The sequence below is a fragment of the Schistocerca serialis genome, chromosome 10 (genome assembly GCF_023864345.2).
Source record: "Schistocerca serialis cubense isolate TAMUIC-IGC-003099 chromosome 10, iqSchSeri2.2, whole genome shotgun sequence".
Lineage (NCBI taxonomy): Eukaryota > Metazoa > Arthropoda > Insecta > Orthoptera > Acrididae > Schistocerca > Schistocerca serialis.
In genome coordinates this window covers 148,647,464-148,663,084 of record NC_064647.1, presented here as the reverse complement: position 1 = coordinate 148,663,084, position 15,621 = coordinate 148,647,464, and positions in this window count along the sequence as shown.

Below are 15,621 nucleotides of genomic sequence, written 5' to 3'. Positions count from 1 at the left end.
GTGGAAAAGACCCGCCGTGGCTACTGAGTCACTTTATAAAACTGCTACAAAACCAAAGAGAGCCTTCTCTGAAGAAGCACCATTTCACACGTTCGTATGTGTGTACGCACTCATTCTCCCGTCCTCAGTATTTGATCCCTATTTGTTCTGAGCAGTCATTGTATTCACAACCAATAAATATAGGCGAGGTGTAACCCTTGCAACTGTACTCTTACAATAACTGCTAGCCCCATCACTACTGAGTAATTATTATTGTTTAAGCAGGTCACACAACTACAGTGCACGTGCTAGGGCCAACCCTTTCCTTCCGTTTCCGTGCGCACAATTCCTTTACATACACATGGACTGTAGTGGGGACTTGCACCTTGAGAGGGAATATTCAATGCACTACAGTGGCAAAACGGATTGGCTAGAGCCTTACCCCAGCGGCACCTCGCAATGGTCCGCGTTTTATCGAGCTACCTTATTTGGCTGTGACACATTGTGCGGAAAATCCTTTCGTGCTTAAGTTTTGCACGTCAGTGTATATCCAACATGGAACGTGCACCTTAGAAACACACGGGGGAATTCTCAACGCCCTGCTGATGTAATGAAATCATGTCTAATTTCTTGCTAAGAAATCTCTCCAAACTTTTCTGTATCTTTTCCACAACTTTCAGTATGACAATAGCGGTTAGCATTTTGCGAGACAGTGGAAAACGCCGTGGCAAAAACTTTGCTCACACAGCGAGCAGGTTAAGTGGCAGAGACGCGCGACTATCCTAGGAAGCGTTGTAGGCCGACCACATTAAGGACAGCGGAGCTTAGAGAAAGTCATCTTCGCGGGAAATTAAACAGAGAGTACTTTGTTGTCCACGGGTCCATTACATTACTGTTTTATTAACGGATACTCAGTAAAAAATCTTACAAATTTAACTGCACTGGGTGCTTAAAGGAAGAGGCATTTGTCAACGCGCCGGCCGGAGTGGCCGTGCGGTTCTAGGCGCTACAGTCTGGAACCGCGAGACCGCTACGGTCGCAGGTTCGAATCCTGCCTCGGGCATGGATGTATGTGATGTTCTTAGGTTAGTTAGGTTTAAGTAGTTCTAAGTTCTAGGGGACTGATGACCTCAGCAGCTAAGTCCCATAGTGCTCAGAGCCATTTGAACCATTTTGAACCATTTGTCAACGCAATGAAAGCGTTCGACAACACAGTGCTGCGAGGCGTTTCAAATATCCATAAAAATAGCCGTGTGCTTGAGGAGGGAAGCGGGGGAGGGGAGGGGGGTGGGCCTGCACAGTGCGTCAGAGAAGCCCTCGCAGTCCTACATCAACACACTGTACTAATATACGGAAGCAATGCGCACAGCGGGTATGTGTGTGCAACGTCGTGCCTTAAACACAGATCTCTGCGTCTCCATGTGCTGCTCGACATCTTACGGTGTATATGAGCTGTTACGCTTCGACAGGCTTCCTCAATACTTTTGCACAGTTCATCATCAGACTTGTACCGACGTTGAACCTGTAATGGATCATTCTCCTGTAATATTACCTTTTTTTATAGAGATAACCGATACCATGTAGAATCTCGAATCACGCATAGTTTAAAATTATCTCAGCTGTTTCATTAACAGAATTCGTATGAATTTGTATACTATGTATTATATTTCAGGTTAAAATGCGTAAAAAAGAAATTAATGTGGAACAATCGATATGTACTAACAGTTAAAAATTACTCTTCTATTAAGAATAATTGAAATTACAAAATTTGTGGCATACTTAAAATTCATATCATTAGTTGCAAACTCTAGCACTAATTATTAAATTGATTTCTGGATTAATTTATAAAATAAACATATATTTAAGCAATAATTATTCTTTTGTTTTGCAAACTCTTTTGCTTTGTAAACACTTTGGAAATTGTGAGTACCGCAGAATGTAAGCAGTGGCGGGCCCGCCTCTGATGGAAACGCACGTATTTTGCTAAACTTGTCAACAATAACGTAACTATCGGTTTTTTCAACGTGGAAATTGTAAAGTCAATGTTATTTAGAAGAATGGGATAAAATAAAAAGATATTCATATCAACAGCCAACTCTTCATCAGTTATTTCGTCAGCAAAAACCTAAGAAATCGAAATTTTCAGCTGCAAGAATATACTCCTAGACAAGACTTTGCGAAATCGACAACAACAGCAAGATAATCAAGATAAGTAAAAAGTTCTTCTTTCGTAATCTTACTCCTCTCGTAATTTTGGAAAATTTGTGCAATGAGTGGGAACTTTAATAGTCATGTGTGGGAGGGTAAGATTACAAGCCTCGTTCTATATTGCGAAAAGTAATGATTTGCTAACTCTCCCTAGTGGTACACACTAAGTTATTCTTACGTCTGAATGTTTCTCTCCGTTGACAATGATATGCTGCTTTCAGTTAGCTAAGAACTCTTCACTCCAGCTGTGTGATTGGATTGAAGAGTTCTACATTCACACCTACATCTATCTACAACTGACCTTGTGGTGCGTGGCGGAGGGTATTTTGCGTACTAGTGTGACTTGCCCCTTTTCCTGTTCCACTCACGAGTAGTTCGCTAGAAGAGCGATTGCCGGTAATCCTGCACCTGAGCTGGAACTCCTCTAACTTTATCTTCATGGTCTTCCAGCGAGATGTACGTAGGAGGAAGAATTATATTTGTTGGCTCACCTAGGAAGTTGGTCTCTCGGAACTTCGACTTTCCTGAATATTTTATGTAAGTAGCTGCTTCCAGCCTCCAGTGATTGTTCTGTAATAGTGAAATCGTTCAGTAAGGGGTCTTTCTTCTATGTATCCGCAATATGTTAGATTTGTTTGCGTTGAGGGTCAATTGTCGCTCCCTGCAGCAAGCATTGCTCCTCTGCAGGTCCCCTGCATTTCGCTACAACTTTCTAGCGGCGCAGCTTTCTGTACACAACAGCATCATCCGCGAAAAGCTTTATGGAGCTTCCGAAGTTACCTACAAAGTCACATATGTATTGTGAAAAGCAATGGTCCTGTGAGCCTCGCTCTGGGCGCGCTCCAAGTTACAGAAGACTTCTGTCTGTTCAGAACGACATGCTGTGTTCTGTCTGCTAGAAACGCTTTGATTCAGTCACACAGTTCGTCTGGCATTCTAAATATTCGTATTTTGTTCACAAGGCGACAGTGAGGAACTATGCCTTCCGAAAGGCAAGGAACACGTCATCTACACTCACGCTCATAAATGAAGGATAATGCTGATACATGGTGAAACAACGCTCTGGTGGACGGTTTGCGGGTTTAAATCACCTCGGGGTATCATCATGCGGTGCATCTGACCTGCGGTCGTCGCACTGTGGCGCTGGCAGCAGTCCACATACGCAGAGGTGTGTTGGTGCATGTCAGAGTACGGTGCAGCAAATAAATGTGCAGACGTTTTCAGACGTGCTAATGGTGACCGTGTGTTGAAAATGGCTCAAAGAACACGTATTGATGACCTTATGAGGGGTAGAATACTAGGGCGACTGGAGACTGGTCAAACACAGCAGGTCATAGCACGCATCCTCCGTGTGCCACAAAGTGTGATCTCAGGATTATGGCAACGATTCCAGCAGACAGGAAACGTGTCCAGGCGCTACAGTACGGCGCGTCCACAGTGTACAACACAAGAAGAGCGATATCTCACCATCAGTGCCCGCAGACGGCCACGAAGTACTGCAGGTAGCCTTGCTCGGGACCTTACCGCAGCCACTGGAACAGTTGTCTCCAGACACACAGTCTACAGACGACCGAACAGTCATGGTTTATTCGCCCAGAGACCTGCAAGGTGCATTCCACTGACCCCTGGTCACAGGAGAGCCCGTAAAGCCTGGTGTCAAGAACACAGTACATGGTCATTGGAACAGTGGTCCCAGGTTATGTTCACGGACGAGTCCAGATATAGTTTGAACAGAGATCCTCGTCGGGTTTTCATCTGGTATGAACCAGGAATCAGATAGTAACCCCTTAATGTCCTTGAAAGCGAGCTGTACGGAGGTCGTGGTTTGATGGTGTGGGGAGGGATTATGATTGGTACACGTACACTCCTGCATGTCTGGCAGAGAAACTGTAACAGGCCAGGTGTATCGGGACGTCATTTAGCACCAGTATGTCCGCCTTTTCAGGGTTGCAGTGGGTCCCACCTTCCTCCTGATGGATGATAACGCACGATCCCACCGAGCTGTCGTTGTGGAGGAGTACCTTGAAACAGAAGATACCAGGCGAATGGAGTGGCCTGCCTGTTCTCCAGACCTAAACCCCATCGAGCACGTCTGGGATGCTCTCGGTCGACGTATCGCTGCACGTCTTCAAACCCCTACGACACTTCAGGAGCTCCAACAGGCACTGGTGCAAGAATGGGAGTTTATACCCTAGCAGCTGCTCGACAACCTGATCCAGAATATGCCAACCTGTTGTGTGGCCTGTGTACGTGTGCATGGTTATCATATCCCATATTGATGCCGGGGTACACGCGCATGAAACAGTGGCATTTTGTAGCACATGTGTTTCGTGACGGTTTTCTCAACTTATTACCAATACCGTGGACTTACAGATCTGTGCCGTGTGTGTTCCCTATGTGCCTATGGTATTAGCACCTGTTTTTTTGTAGTGCCACGTTGTGTGGCACTACATTCTGCAATTATCCTTAATTTTTGAGCATGAGTGTATATGGGGGCCTGTATCTACTGATTTCCGGGTATTTGGTCGAAAAGACTGGAACCCATATTGGTTCCCACAGAGGAGATTTTTGGCCTCCAGAAATGTCATATTACGCGAGCTTAAAACACGTTCCAAAATTCTTCCATTCGGCCATCTTTCTTAAAAGTTAGAATGACCTGCACTTTTTTCCAATCACTAGAAACACTTGGCTCTTCATAAGACTTACGGTATCCTGCTGATTGAAGGCAATAAGTTCTTTCGCATACTCAATTTTGAATAGCACTGGTAACCCGTGAGGTTCAGTGGCCTTCCCTCTCTTCACCGATTTCAGTTGCTTCTCTACGCCGTCATTTCGATATCAGCCATTTTTTTGTTCTTGTTATGATGTGAAGGAGGCTCTACAGTGCGATATTCCTGTCTGAAACTGTTTTGCAAAAATACTTTTCTTTCTTCGGCCTTTTCTGAGTCATTCCCTGTTTGAATGCCACTATGATCGCATGCTTGGAGAAATAACTTCAGTCCGTTTACTGATTTAACAAACGGCTCAAACGTATTCTGATTTTCCATCAAGTTGGCAGTTTTTAATTCGTTCAATGCTTCACACAGGGCTCTCCTTACGCTGTGAAGCTCTCTTTGCTTTCGTAGCAGTTTTCCAACATGGCTGTGTAGTCACGGCCGGTCTTTTCCGTTCGTTCCATATCATTTCCATAAATTAATCGTTCAAATCATCTAGGAGCCATGTAAGTAACTAAATCCCAACTTTGCTCGGCGCATACCTGTCTAAAGCGTATAATGAAATGCTCTTGAACTTTGTCAAATGGTTCAAATGGCTCTGAGCACTATGGGACTTAACAGCTGTGGTCATCAGTCCCCTAGAACTTACAACTACTTAAAACTAACTAACCTAAGGACATCACACACATCCATGCCCGAGGCAGGATTCGAACCTGCGACCGTAGCAGCGTCGCGGTTACGGACTGAAGCGCCTAGAACTGCTCGGCCACAGCGGCCGGCGATAATTGCGAATCTTCAGAGGTAAATGAAAGGAAAATTCCTCATTAAAGTAGGCCGAACGAAAAAAAAATCGTGTTAACTGACTGATAATCACGAAACTGAAGTGTTGGTGATGATTCAATCAGAAGGTTAGTGAGTAAAAAGGACTAGAACCCCGAAAGAGTGAATACATGGCCGGGAGGTCGCTAGCCGGTGAGTGATTGATTAACCTGAACCAACACACCTAGCGCGCTGAACGAACTTCGTACGGCGTTGCTGCGACGCTTAACGCCATTTGCGGGAGACGAGACGCAGTGAGGCAGAGGATGGGGACAAACGCTGTCGTTCCAGGTGCGTTCCTCTCTCGCGGCGACCAGTGTGTTCTCTACGGCTCCCAACGACGAAGTCCCTTGATAGTTTGCTCTCGTGAGCCTTCCGAAACTGCGCTTTTGGCCAATGTGAAACTGCATCTTCAATTTCTCCAATACGAAAACTCCGAACAGTATCGTTCTGGGACATTAGCGGTCGCTTTTTGGAAGATTCCAAACGCTGCCCTATCCCATCTGCTCGTTCCAAAAGCTTCTCATTGCCGTCCTATGGTGTATCGCTGTTCCCAAAGATTCCGAGGCCCGAATTACACTACTGGCCGTTAAAATTGCTACACCATGAAGAAATCCAGATGATAAACGGGTATTCATTGGACAAATATATTATACTAGAACTGACATGTGATTAGATTTTCACGCAATTTGGGTGCATAGATCCTGAGAAATTAGTACCCAGAACAACCACCTGTAACCGTAATAACAGCCTTGATACGCCTGGGCGTTGAGTCAAACAGAGCTTCGGTGGCGTGTATAGGTACAGCTGCCCATGTAGCTTCAACACGATACCACAGTTCATCAAGAGTAGTGACTGGCGTATTCTGACGAGCCAGTTGCTCGGCCACCATTGACCAACTTTTCAATTGGTGAGAGATATGGAGAATGTGCAGGCCAGGGCAGCAGTCGAACATCTTCTTTATCCAGAAAGGCCCGTACAGGACCTGCAACACGCGGTCGTGCATTATCCTGCTGTAATGTAGGGTTTCGCAGGGATCGAATGAAGGGTAGAGCCACGAGTCAAAACACATCTAAAATGTAACGTCCACTGTTCAAAGTGCCGTCAATGCGAACGAGAGGCGACCGAGACGTGTAACCAATGGCACCCCATACCATCACGCCGGGTGATACGCCAGTATGGCGATGGCGAATACGCGCTTCCAATGTGCGTTCACCGCGATGTCGCCAAACACGGGTGCGACCATCACCATGGTGTATACAGAACCTGGATTCATCCGAAAAAATGACGTTCTGCCATGCGTGCAACCAGGTTCATCGTTGAGTACACCATCGCAGGCGCTCCTGTCTGTGATGCAGCGTCAAGGGTAACCACAGCCATGGTCTCCGAGCTGTTTGTCCATGCTGCTGCAAACGTCGTCGAACTGTTCGTGCAGATGGTTGTTGTCCTGCAGACGTCCCCATCTGTTGACTCAGGGATCGAGACGTGGCTGCACGATCTGTTACAGCCATGTGGATAAGATGCCTGTCATCTCGACTGCTAGTGATACGAGGCCCTTGGGATCCAGCACGGTGTTCCGTATTACCCTCCTGAACCCACCGAGTCCATATTCGGCTAACAGTCATTGGATCTCGACCAACGCGAGCAGCAATGTCGCGATACGATAAACCGCAATAGTGATAGGCTATAATCCGACCTATATCAAAGTCGGAAACGTGATGGTATGCATTTCTCCTCCTTACACGAGGCATCGCAACAATGTTTCATCAGGCAACGCCGGTCAACTGCTGTTTGTGTGTGAGAAATCGGTTGGAAACTTTCCTCATGTCAGCACGTTGTAGGTGTCGCCACCGGCGCCAACCTTGTGTGAATGCTCTGAAAAGCTACTCGTTTGCATATCACAGCATCTTCGTCCTGTCGGTTAAATTTCGCGTCCTTAGCACGTCATATTCGTGGTGTATCAATTTTAATGGCCAGTAGCGTATCAAAGGGCATCGCACCAAAAAGTTTCCACTCTCATCGTTGATGCTCAAGGCGTCACCAGCACGTCGGCACTAGATAAAGGACCCGCCTCTGCAGGCGCCCTTTGTCTACTGCGCAGCGCTGCGGTGTTGCTGTACGAGACATGACAGTTGCGTGGGTGGTGTCTGTCCTTTGGAGAAACCCCTGTACTCATATTTGACAGCTGGCGAGATCGTTGAACTCAGCACCCAAGTGCAGTCTTCGCCGAGCTTTGCTAATCTGATCAGAGACGGACGTCGCCTTCTGCCGCGGTGAGTGCGACATCCGGTGGCCGCTCACATGTGATTGGGTGTTACCCCCTGGCAAAGGAGGGCGGAAACTGTAAGTTTTCACTCTCAGTTAACAACCGGAATCCTCAACAAGCACTTTAGAATTAAAAGAAACCAAAGGAAAGACTGCAAGCGTCACCCACTTCCACTTTTGCATACACATCGCAATTTATTGGTTAATTAGATCTATCATATCGGTGGATTAAGCGTTCTGAGTGAAAAAAGGATGGAACACGAGACTGGGTGCAGTGACACGCGTTTCATTACCTGCCAACCCGGCTGAAAGAGTTGCGCTGAGGCTGTCGTACGACGACTTGGTGAAGTATGACAAACTCAATCAAATCTAAATTTTTCCGGAATCACGTCCCTAATATGTTGTAGGAGGTTAGATGGGGCGGGAAGTGGGGAGCTGTGCTTTACGGCTTAAGTATCTCTATTATTGTTTGTGCCTTAGCCACTGGCCAAACCGCCGGCCGGAGTGGCCGAGCGGTTCTAGGCGCTACAGTCTGGAACCGCGCGACCGCTACGGTCGCAGGTTCGAATCCTGCCTTGGGCATGGATGTGTGTGATGTCCTTAGGTTAGTTAGATTTAAGTATTTCTAAGTTCTAGGGGACTGATGACCTCCGCAGTTAAGTCACATAGTGCTCAGGGCCATTTGAACCAACCATTGGCCAAACCAATTCTTTCTATCATACATGGCTCTAAGCACTATGGGACTTAACATCTGAGGTCTTCAGTCCCCTAGAACTTAGAACTACTTAAACCTAACTAACCTAAGGATATCAGACACATGCATGCCCGAGGCAGGATTCGAAGCTGCGACCGTAGCGCTCGCGTGGTTCCAGACTGAAGCGTCTAGAACCGCACGGCCACACCGGCCGGCCTTTCTATCATACGAAGTTGTCAGAATTTGTACTTTACATACAGATTTGAGCAAGGTACCAACACAACCACACACATATCTTTCTCCTGGAGCTCAGCTGCGGGACACACACACTCCAGCCAAATGAGGATATAAAAACTCACTCACTTACTCTAACTCAGACACGTGCATTCACGCTAGAGGTGGCTTTCTCAACTAAACATTCAATTCTCCGAAAGATCAAAGTACATGTGACAAAATGTAGGCCGGTCGGGGTGGCCGAGCGGTTCTAGGCCCTACAGTCTGGAACCGCTCGACCGCTACAGTCGCAGGTTCGAATCCTGCCTCGTGCATCAGTGTGTGTGATGTCCTTATGTTAGTTAGGTTTAAGTAGTTCTAAGTTCTAGGGGACTGATGACCTCAGAAGTTAAGTCCCATGGTGCTCAGACCCATTTGAACCATTTACATCTACACGTCCATGGATATCTTGCAAATGACATTTAAGTGCCTGGCAGAGGGCTCATCGTACCACCTTCACAATAATTCTCTGTTATTTGTTATTCCACTATCTAACAGCGCGCAAAAAAAAAAAAAAAAAAAAAAAAAAAAAAAAAAAAAAAATTTGAGCTCCGATTTCTCTTATTATAATGATCGTTTCTCCCTGTGTAGATCGGCGTCAACAAAATATTTTAGGCTCCTGAGGAGAAAGTTGGTGACTGAAATTTCGTGAGAAGATCCTGCCGCAAAGAAGAAAGCATTTGATTTTGCTGTGTCGTCGAACAAGACACAGCCAGGGCAAAAGCACCACAGGCCCATAGATGCGAGCTGGTACCAGTGCCATACAGACTCGCCACTTGTGTGAGTTTCCCCAGCGCCACGGGCGGCGCTGAGGATGAAGATATCGACTTCGCCTCGGCCAGCTGCCGGCCGAATGCAATCCGCTAATGACCTGACGACAACGAACAAAAGCCTACTTCGAAGATAGAAGAGCAGCTCTCGCCCAATTGATCATCGTCCAGGGATGACTTGGACAGGGAACGTCGTTTAGTGAACTCTTAGAAGTGAACAGACACTTGTAACTGCGTTCGCTATGTACTGTGAAGTTTACCTACGATTATTTGCACTTAGCCATTGCTTATATTACATGCAGTGTTGCAGATTTTGCTATTCGACAAGTCACAAAGGTAAGCAAACCCACCGAGCGAGGTGGCGCAGTGGTTAGCACACTCGTATTCGGGAGTACGACGGTTCAATCCCCAGTCCGGCCATCCTGATTTAGGTTATCCGTAATTTCCCTAAATCGCTCCAGGCAAATGCCGAGATAGTTCCTTCGAAAGGGCACGCCCTACTTCCTTTCCTAATCTGATGAGACCGATGACGTCACTGTTTGCTCTCCTACCCCAAACAAACCAACCCCAACCCCTAACCAAACCCTTTTAACTCATTTGTGTCACTTTACCACAAATTTGTTGAGTGTTGTAGAACCTATCCTGCTACCTCACCCTGGGCATAGCTGTGTAATAGCGACAGGGAGAAATTGTCTTAGCGGTGTACTGCACCAGGAGCCGTTTTACGAACTCAAAAACTCGGCCTGCCGTAACAACAGTGGAAACCCGGCCTTTAAAATACTGGCGACGAGGGTTTAGAAAAGTTTTAATGATATCCACCCTAAATCCTGAATCATGTTGGTTGGTTTATCGTGTAACCGAGGTTTAATGGATTCCTTTTAGTAGTTACATGGATGACGTCACTCTTGTCTTTATATAGGGTAAATTGCCAATTTTCGCACCATACTGGTACACTTTCTAAATCGTTTTGCAATTCATTTTGATCTTCAAATGACTCTACTACTCGATGTACGACATGATCGTCTGGAAACAACCTAAGACGGCTGCTCCGATTGTCTCCCAAGTCGTTTATATATATAAGCAACAGCAGAGGGCCGTGAGGAACGCCAGAAATCACTTCTGTTTTACTCGAAGACTTTCCGCCAGTTACGACGAGCTGACAGGAAATCACGAATCCAGTCACATAAGCGAGGCAATTTTCCATATGCCGGCAATTTCACTACAAGCCGGTTGTGTGGTACAGTGTCGAAAGCCTTCCGGAAATCTAGAAATACGGAATCGATTTGAAATCCCTTGCGAATAGCACTCAACAGTTCGTGTAAGTGAAGAGCTTGTTGTGTTTCACAGGAACGATGTGTTCTAAATCCGTGTTCACTATGTGTCAATAGACAGTTCCTTTCGAGGTAATTCATAATGTTCGAACACAATATATGTTCCAAAAACGATCCACGTCAATGATATGGCCCTGTAATTTAGTGGATTACTCCTGATGTCTTTCTTGAATATTGGTGCGACCTGTGCAACTTTAAAGTCTTTGGGACGGATCTTTCGTCGAGCGAGCGATTGTATATCTTTGTTAAGTGTAGGGCTATTGCATCAGCGTAATCTGAAAGGAATCTAATTGTTATATACTCTGGATCGGAAGATTGCTTTTATTAAATGATTTAAGTTGTTTCAATACTCCAAGGATATCTACTTCTGAGTTACTCATATTGGCAGCTGTTCTTCGTTCGAAATCTGTAATATTTACTTTGTCGTCATCGGTGAAGGCATTTCGGAAGGCTGTGATTAGGAACTCTGTTTACGCAGTACTTTCGTCGATAGTACATTACTGGCCATTAAAATTGCTACACCGAGAAGAAATGAAGATGATAAACGGGTATTCATTGGCCAAATATATTTTACTAACACTGACATGTGATTACATTTTCACGCAATTTGGGTGCATAGATCCTGAGAAATCAGTACCCAGAACAACCACCTCTGGCCGTAATAACGTCCTTGATACGCCTGGGTATTGAGTAAAACAGAGCTTGGATGGCGTGTACAGGTACAGCTGCCCATGCAGCTTCAACACGATACCACAGTTTAAGAGTAGTGACTGGCGTATTCTGACGAGCCAGTTGCTCGGCCACAATTGAACAGACGTTTTCAATTGGTAAGAGATCTGGAGAATGTGCTGGCCAGGGCCGCAGTCGAACATTTTCTGTATCCAGAAAGGCCCGTACAGGACCTGCAACATGCGGTCGTGCATTATCCTGCTGAAATGTAGGGTTTCGCAGGGATCGAATGAAGGGTAGAGCCACGGGTCGTAACACATCTGAAATGTAACGTCCACTGTTCAAAGTGCCGTCAATGCGAACAAGAGGTAGCCGAGAAGTGTAACCAATGGCACCCCATACCATCACGCCGGGTGATACGCCAGTATGGCGGTAACGAATACACGCTTCCAATGTGCGTTCACCGCGATGTCGCCAAACACGGATGCGACCATCATGACGTTGTAAACAGAACCTGGATTCATCCGAAAAAATGACGTTTTGTCATTCGTGCACCCAGGTTCGTCTTTGAGTACACCATCGCAGGCGCTCCTGTCTGTGATGCAGCGTCAAGGGTAACCGCAGCCATGGTCTCCGAGCTGATAGTCCATGCTGCTGCAAACGTCGTCGAACTGTTCGTGCAGATGGTTGTTGTCTTGCAAACGTCCCCATCGGTCGAGACATGGCTGCACGATCCGTTACAGCCATGCGAATAAGATGCCTGTCATCTCGACTGCTAGTGATACGAGGCCGTTGGGATCCAGCACGGCGTTCCGTATTACCCTCCTGAAGCCACCGATTCGATATTCTGCTAACAGTCATTGGATCTCGACCAACACGAGGAGCAATGTCGCGATACGATAAACCGCAATCGCGATAGGCTACAATCCGACCTTTATCAAAGTCGGAAACGTGATGGTACGCATTTATCCTCCTTACACGAGGCATCACAACAACGTTTCACCAGGCAACGCCGGTCAACTGCTGTTTGCGTATGAGAAATCGGTTGGAAACTTTCCTGATGTCAGCACCTTGTAGGTGTCGCCACCGGCGCCAACCTTGTGTGAATGCTCTGAAAAGCTAATCATTTGCATATCACAGCATCTTCTTCCTGTCGGTTAAATTTCGCGTCTGTAGCACGTCATCTTCGTGGTGTAGCAATTTTAGTGGCCAGTAGTGTATTTCTTCTGCTTTCGCGCATAATCTTGATTGTGTCTTCCCGCTAGCATACTTTACATATAAGTAGACTATTTTTGGATTTTCTGCCAGGTTTCGGCACAAAGTTTCGTTGTGGAAACAATTATAAGCACCTCGCATCGAAGTCCGTGCTATATCGAGCCCTGTTAAAAATATCAGCAATGTTGAGGACTTTGCGTTCGTTTAAATTTAATATGCTTTTTTCGTTGTTTCTGCAACAGTGTTCTGACCTGTACCAAGGAGGATCAGTACCAACGTTTGTTAATTATTTGGTATATTATATCACACAAGTTATAACACAAGCCAGCCGCTGTGGCCGAGCGGTTCTATTCGCTTCACTCTGGAACCGCGGTGCTGCTACAGTCGCGGGTTCGAATCCTGCCTCGGGCATAGATGTGTGTGATGTCTTTAGGTTAGTTAGGTTTACGTAGTTCTAAGTCTAGGGGACTGATGACCTCAGATGTTAAGTCCCATAGTGCTTAGAGCCATTTGTACCATTTTTTAATGCAAAAAACATCATTACAGGAAGCCGATACGTAGGTTCCAGTCATTTCCTTATAACAAATCTTAGTAAACACACGTGTTCTCGACATATCCTCTGTTTGCTGATGCTTTGAAACAGCTTATATTCATACCAAGTACTCTCCTATAACGAAAACCCACCATACACAAAGTTTAGCTCCATACAATATGACGGTTTCTAACTTCTACCTGTGAAGTAGGAACGATGTCACATCTCAATGGGGACGTCCATGTCTACGAGACAAAAGTCTGTTATGTCATTCTTCCAATCCATATGTGGCATACAGCAAACCAGTGGTTAACAGTATTGGTTAAAAACAGTCTTGGTTGCAATTTTAGTTTTTTATTTTTCAACGACGCGTTTCGTCTTATTTAGGCATCTTCAAGTTATCTACATAGAAAACAGAGAACAAATACATCTATTTAAGAATCGCGATCGCGTTGTGCAGTCTTGGATAACCTATAAGCATGTATGAACAGATCACCTATTGAAAGAGCAAATACCTTGCCGGCCTGAGTGGTCGTGCGGTTCTAGGCGCTACAGTCTGGAACCGAGCGACCGCTACGGTCGCAGGTTCGAATCCTGGCTCGGGCATGGATGTGTGTGATGTCCTTAGGTTAGTTAGGTTTAATTAGTTCTAAGTTCTAGGCGACTGATGACCACAGTAGTGCTCAGAGCCATTTGAGCCATTTGAGCAAATACCTTAATTTGGTGTTTCTTAGATGAATCCTTTAGCCAGTGTAGCCAAAGGGCATCGTCAAATATATCAGGCCAACATCGCCTTCGTTAAACTCAGTAAAAACAAGAAATATAAAATAGTAAAATCATTACCTTTTCTAGATGGACGCAAGAGGAACCAAGATAACTGCATAACTCGCTCCTGTGAACGGAACGCGTTATGCAGATCTTGGTTCCTCTTGTGTCCATCTAGAAAAGGTAATGATTTTACTATTTTATATTTCTTGTTTTTACTAACGAAGGCGATGTTGGCCTGATATATTTGACGATGCCCTTTGGCTACACTTACTAAAGGATTCATCTAAGAAATGCCAAATTAAGGTATTTGCTCTTTCAATAGGTGATCTGTTCATATATGCTTTTAGGTTATCCAAGTCAGCACAACGCGATCGCGATTCTTAAATGGATGTATTTGTTCTCTGTTTTCTATGCACATAACCTGAAGGTGCCTAAATAAGGCGAAACGCGTCGTTGAAAAATAAAAAACTAAAATTGCAACCAAGACTGTTTTTAACCAATACAATTCTGATATGACAGATTCTTTATTTCAAGCTCCGCAGTGCAGTGGAAAGTAGAATTGTACGCTGTGACGTCACCAGCTCTTCGTCGACGGCCGTTTTCACGTCTCGTGAGAGGACGGCTTAAGGCCTTCGGTCCGCCCAAGCGAAGGTGGGCGTTACTGGGGTGGCGCCAGGCTTCTGTCCGGTGTCCCCCAGCGCAACCGTCGCCTCGGCGTGGATTTTTGGAACCAACGACCACTGGATCTTCCGCAGTTTTACATCAATTTGAGGAATTTATGAATTAACTGATAGGTTGTCAGACGTGTATATTTCTATTGTCTATTGTCAAACCACAATTTATGAAAGATGTTTATATTTTATTAATAGGATTAAGTAGGAATAATTAATATTTGGCATGTTGGAAATAATTGGGTTAGCAGGGAATGCCTGCACCAAAGTATTGTTGGCAAGAGCGACCGCACATTGTTATAATTTTAAAAAGGGCGGAAGAGACAACGTATGGATACATTTTAAGAAAAGAGCGGGAAAGACCGCACATTGATACATTTTGCAATGGTAGCAGGGATTGTCTGCACCGGAAAGCATTGTTGGTGGGAGAGACCGCACTTTTGCGTTCGTAGGAAGTCAGTAGTCAGCGAGAAGTGAAGCGACTCGGTAGCAGGTCTGAAGCGAGAGGTTGAGAGAAGCAGTGTGACTGCCAGCCACCAGCTATGATTTACAAGAGATTATAAACGGATGTGCAGAGACTACTGAAGGTGTGTTTGCGCATTGCTAGTTGTAAGATTATTGTAAAAATTAAGTCCCATTTGAACGTTTTTAAAATCATTTCATTCAGAATATAATTAATTTTTGCCAGCAATATTGCATTACCGATAATAATC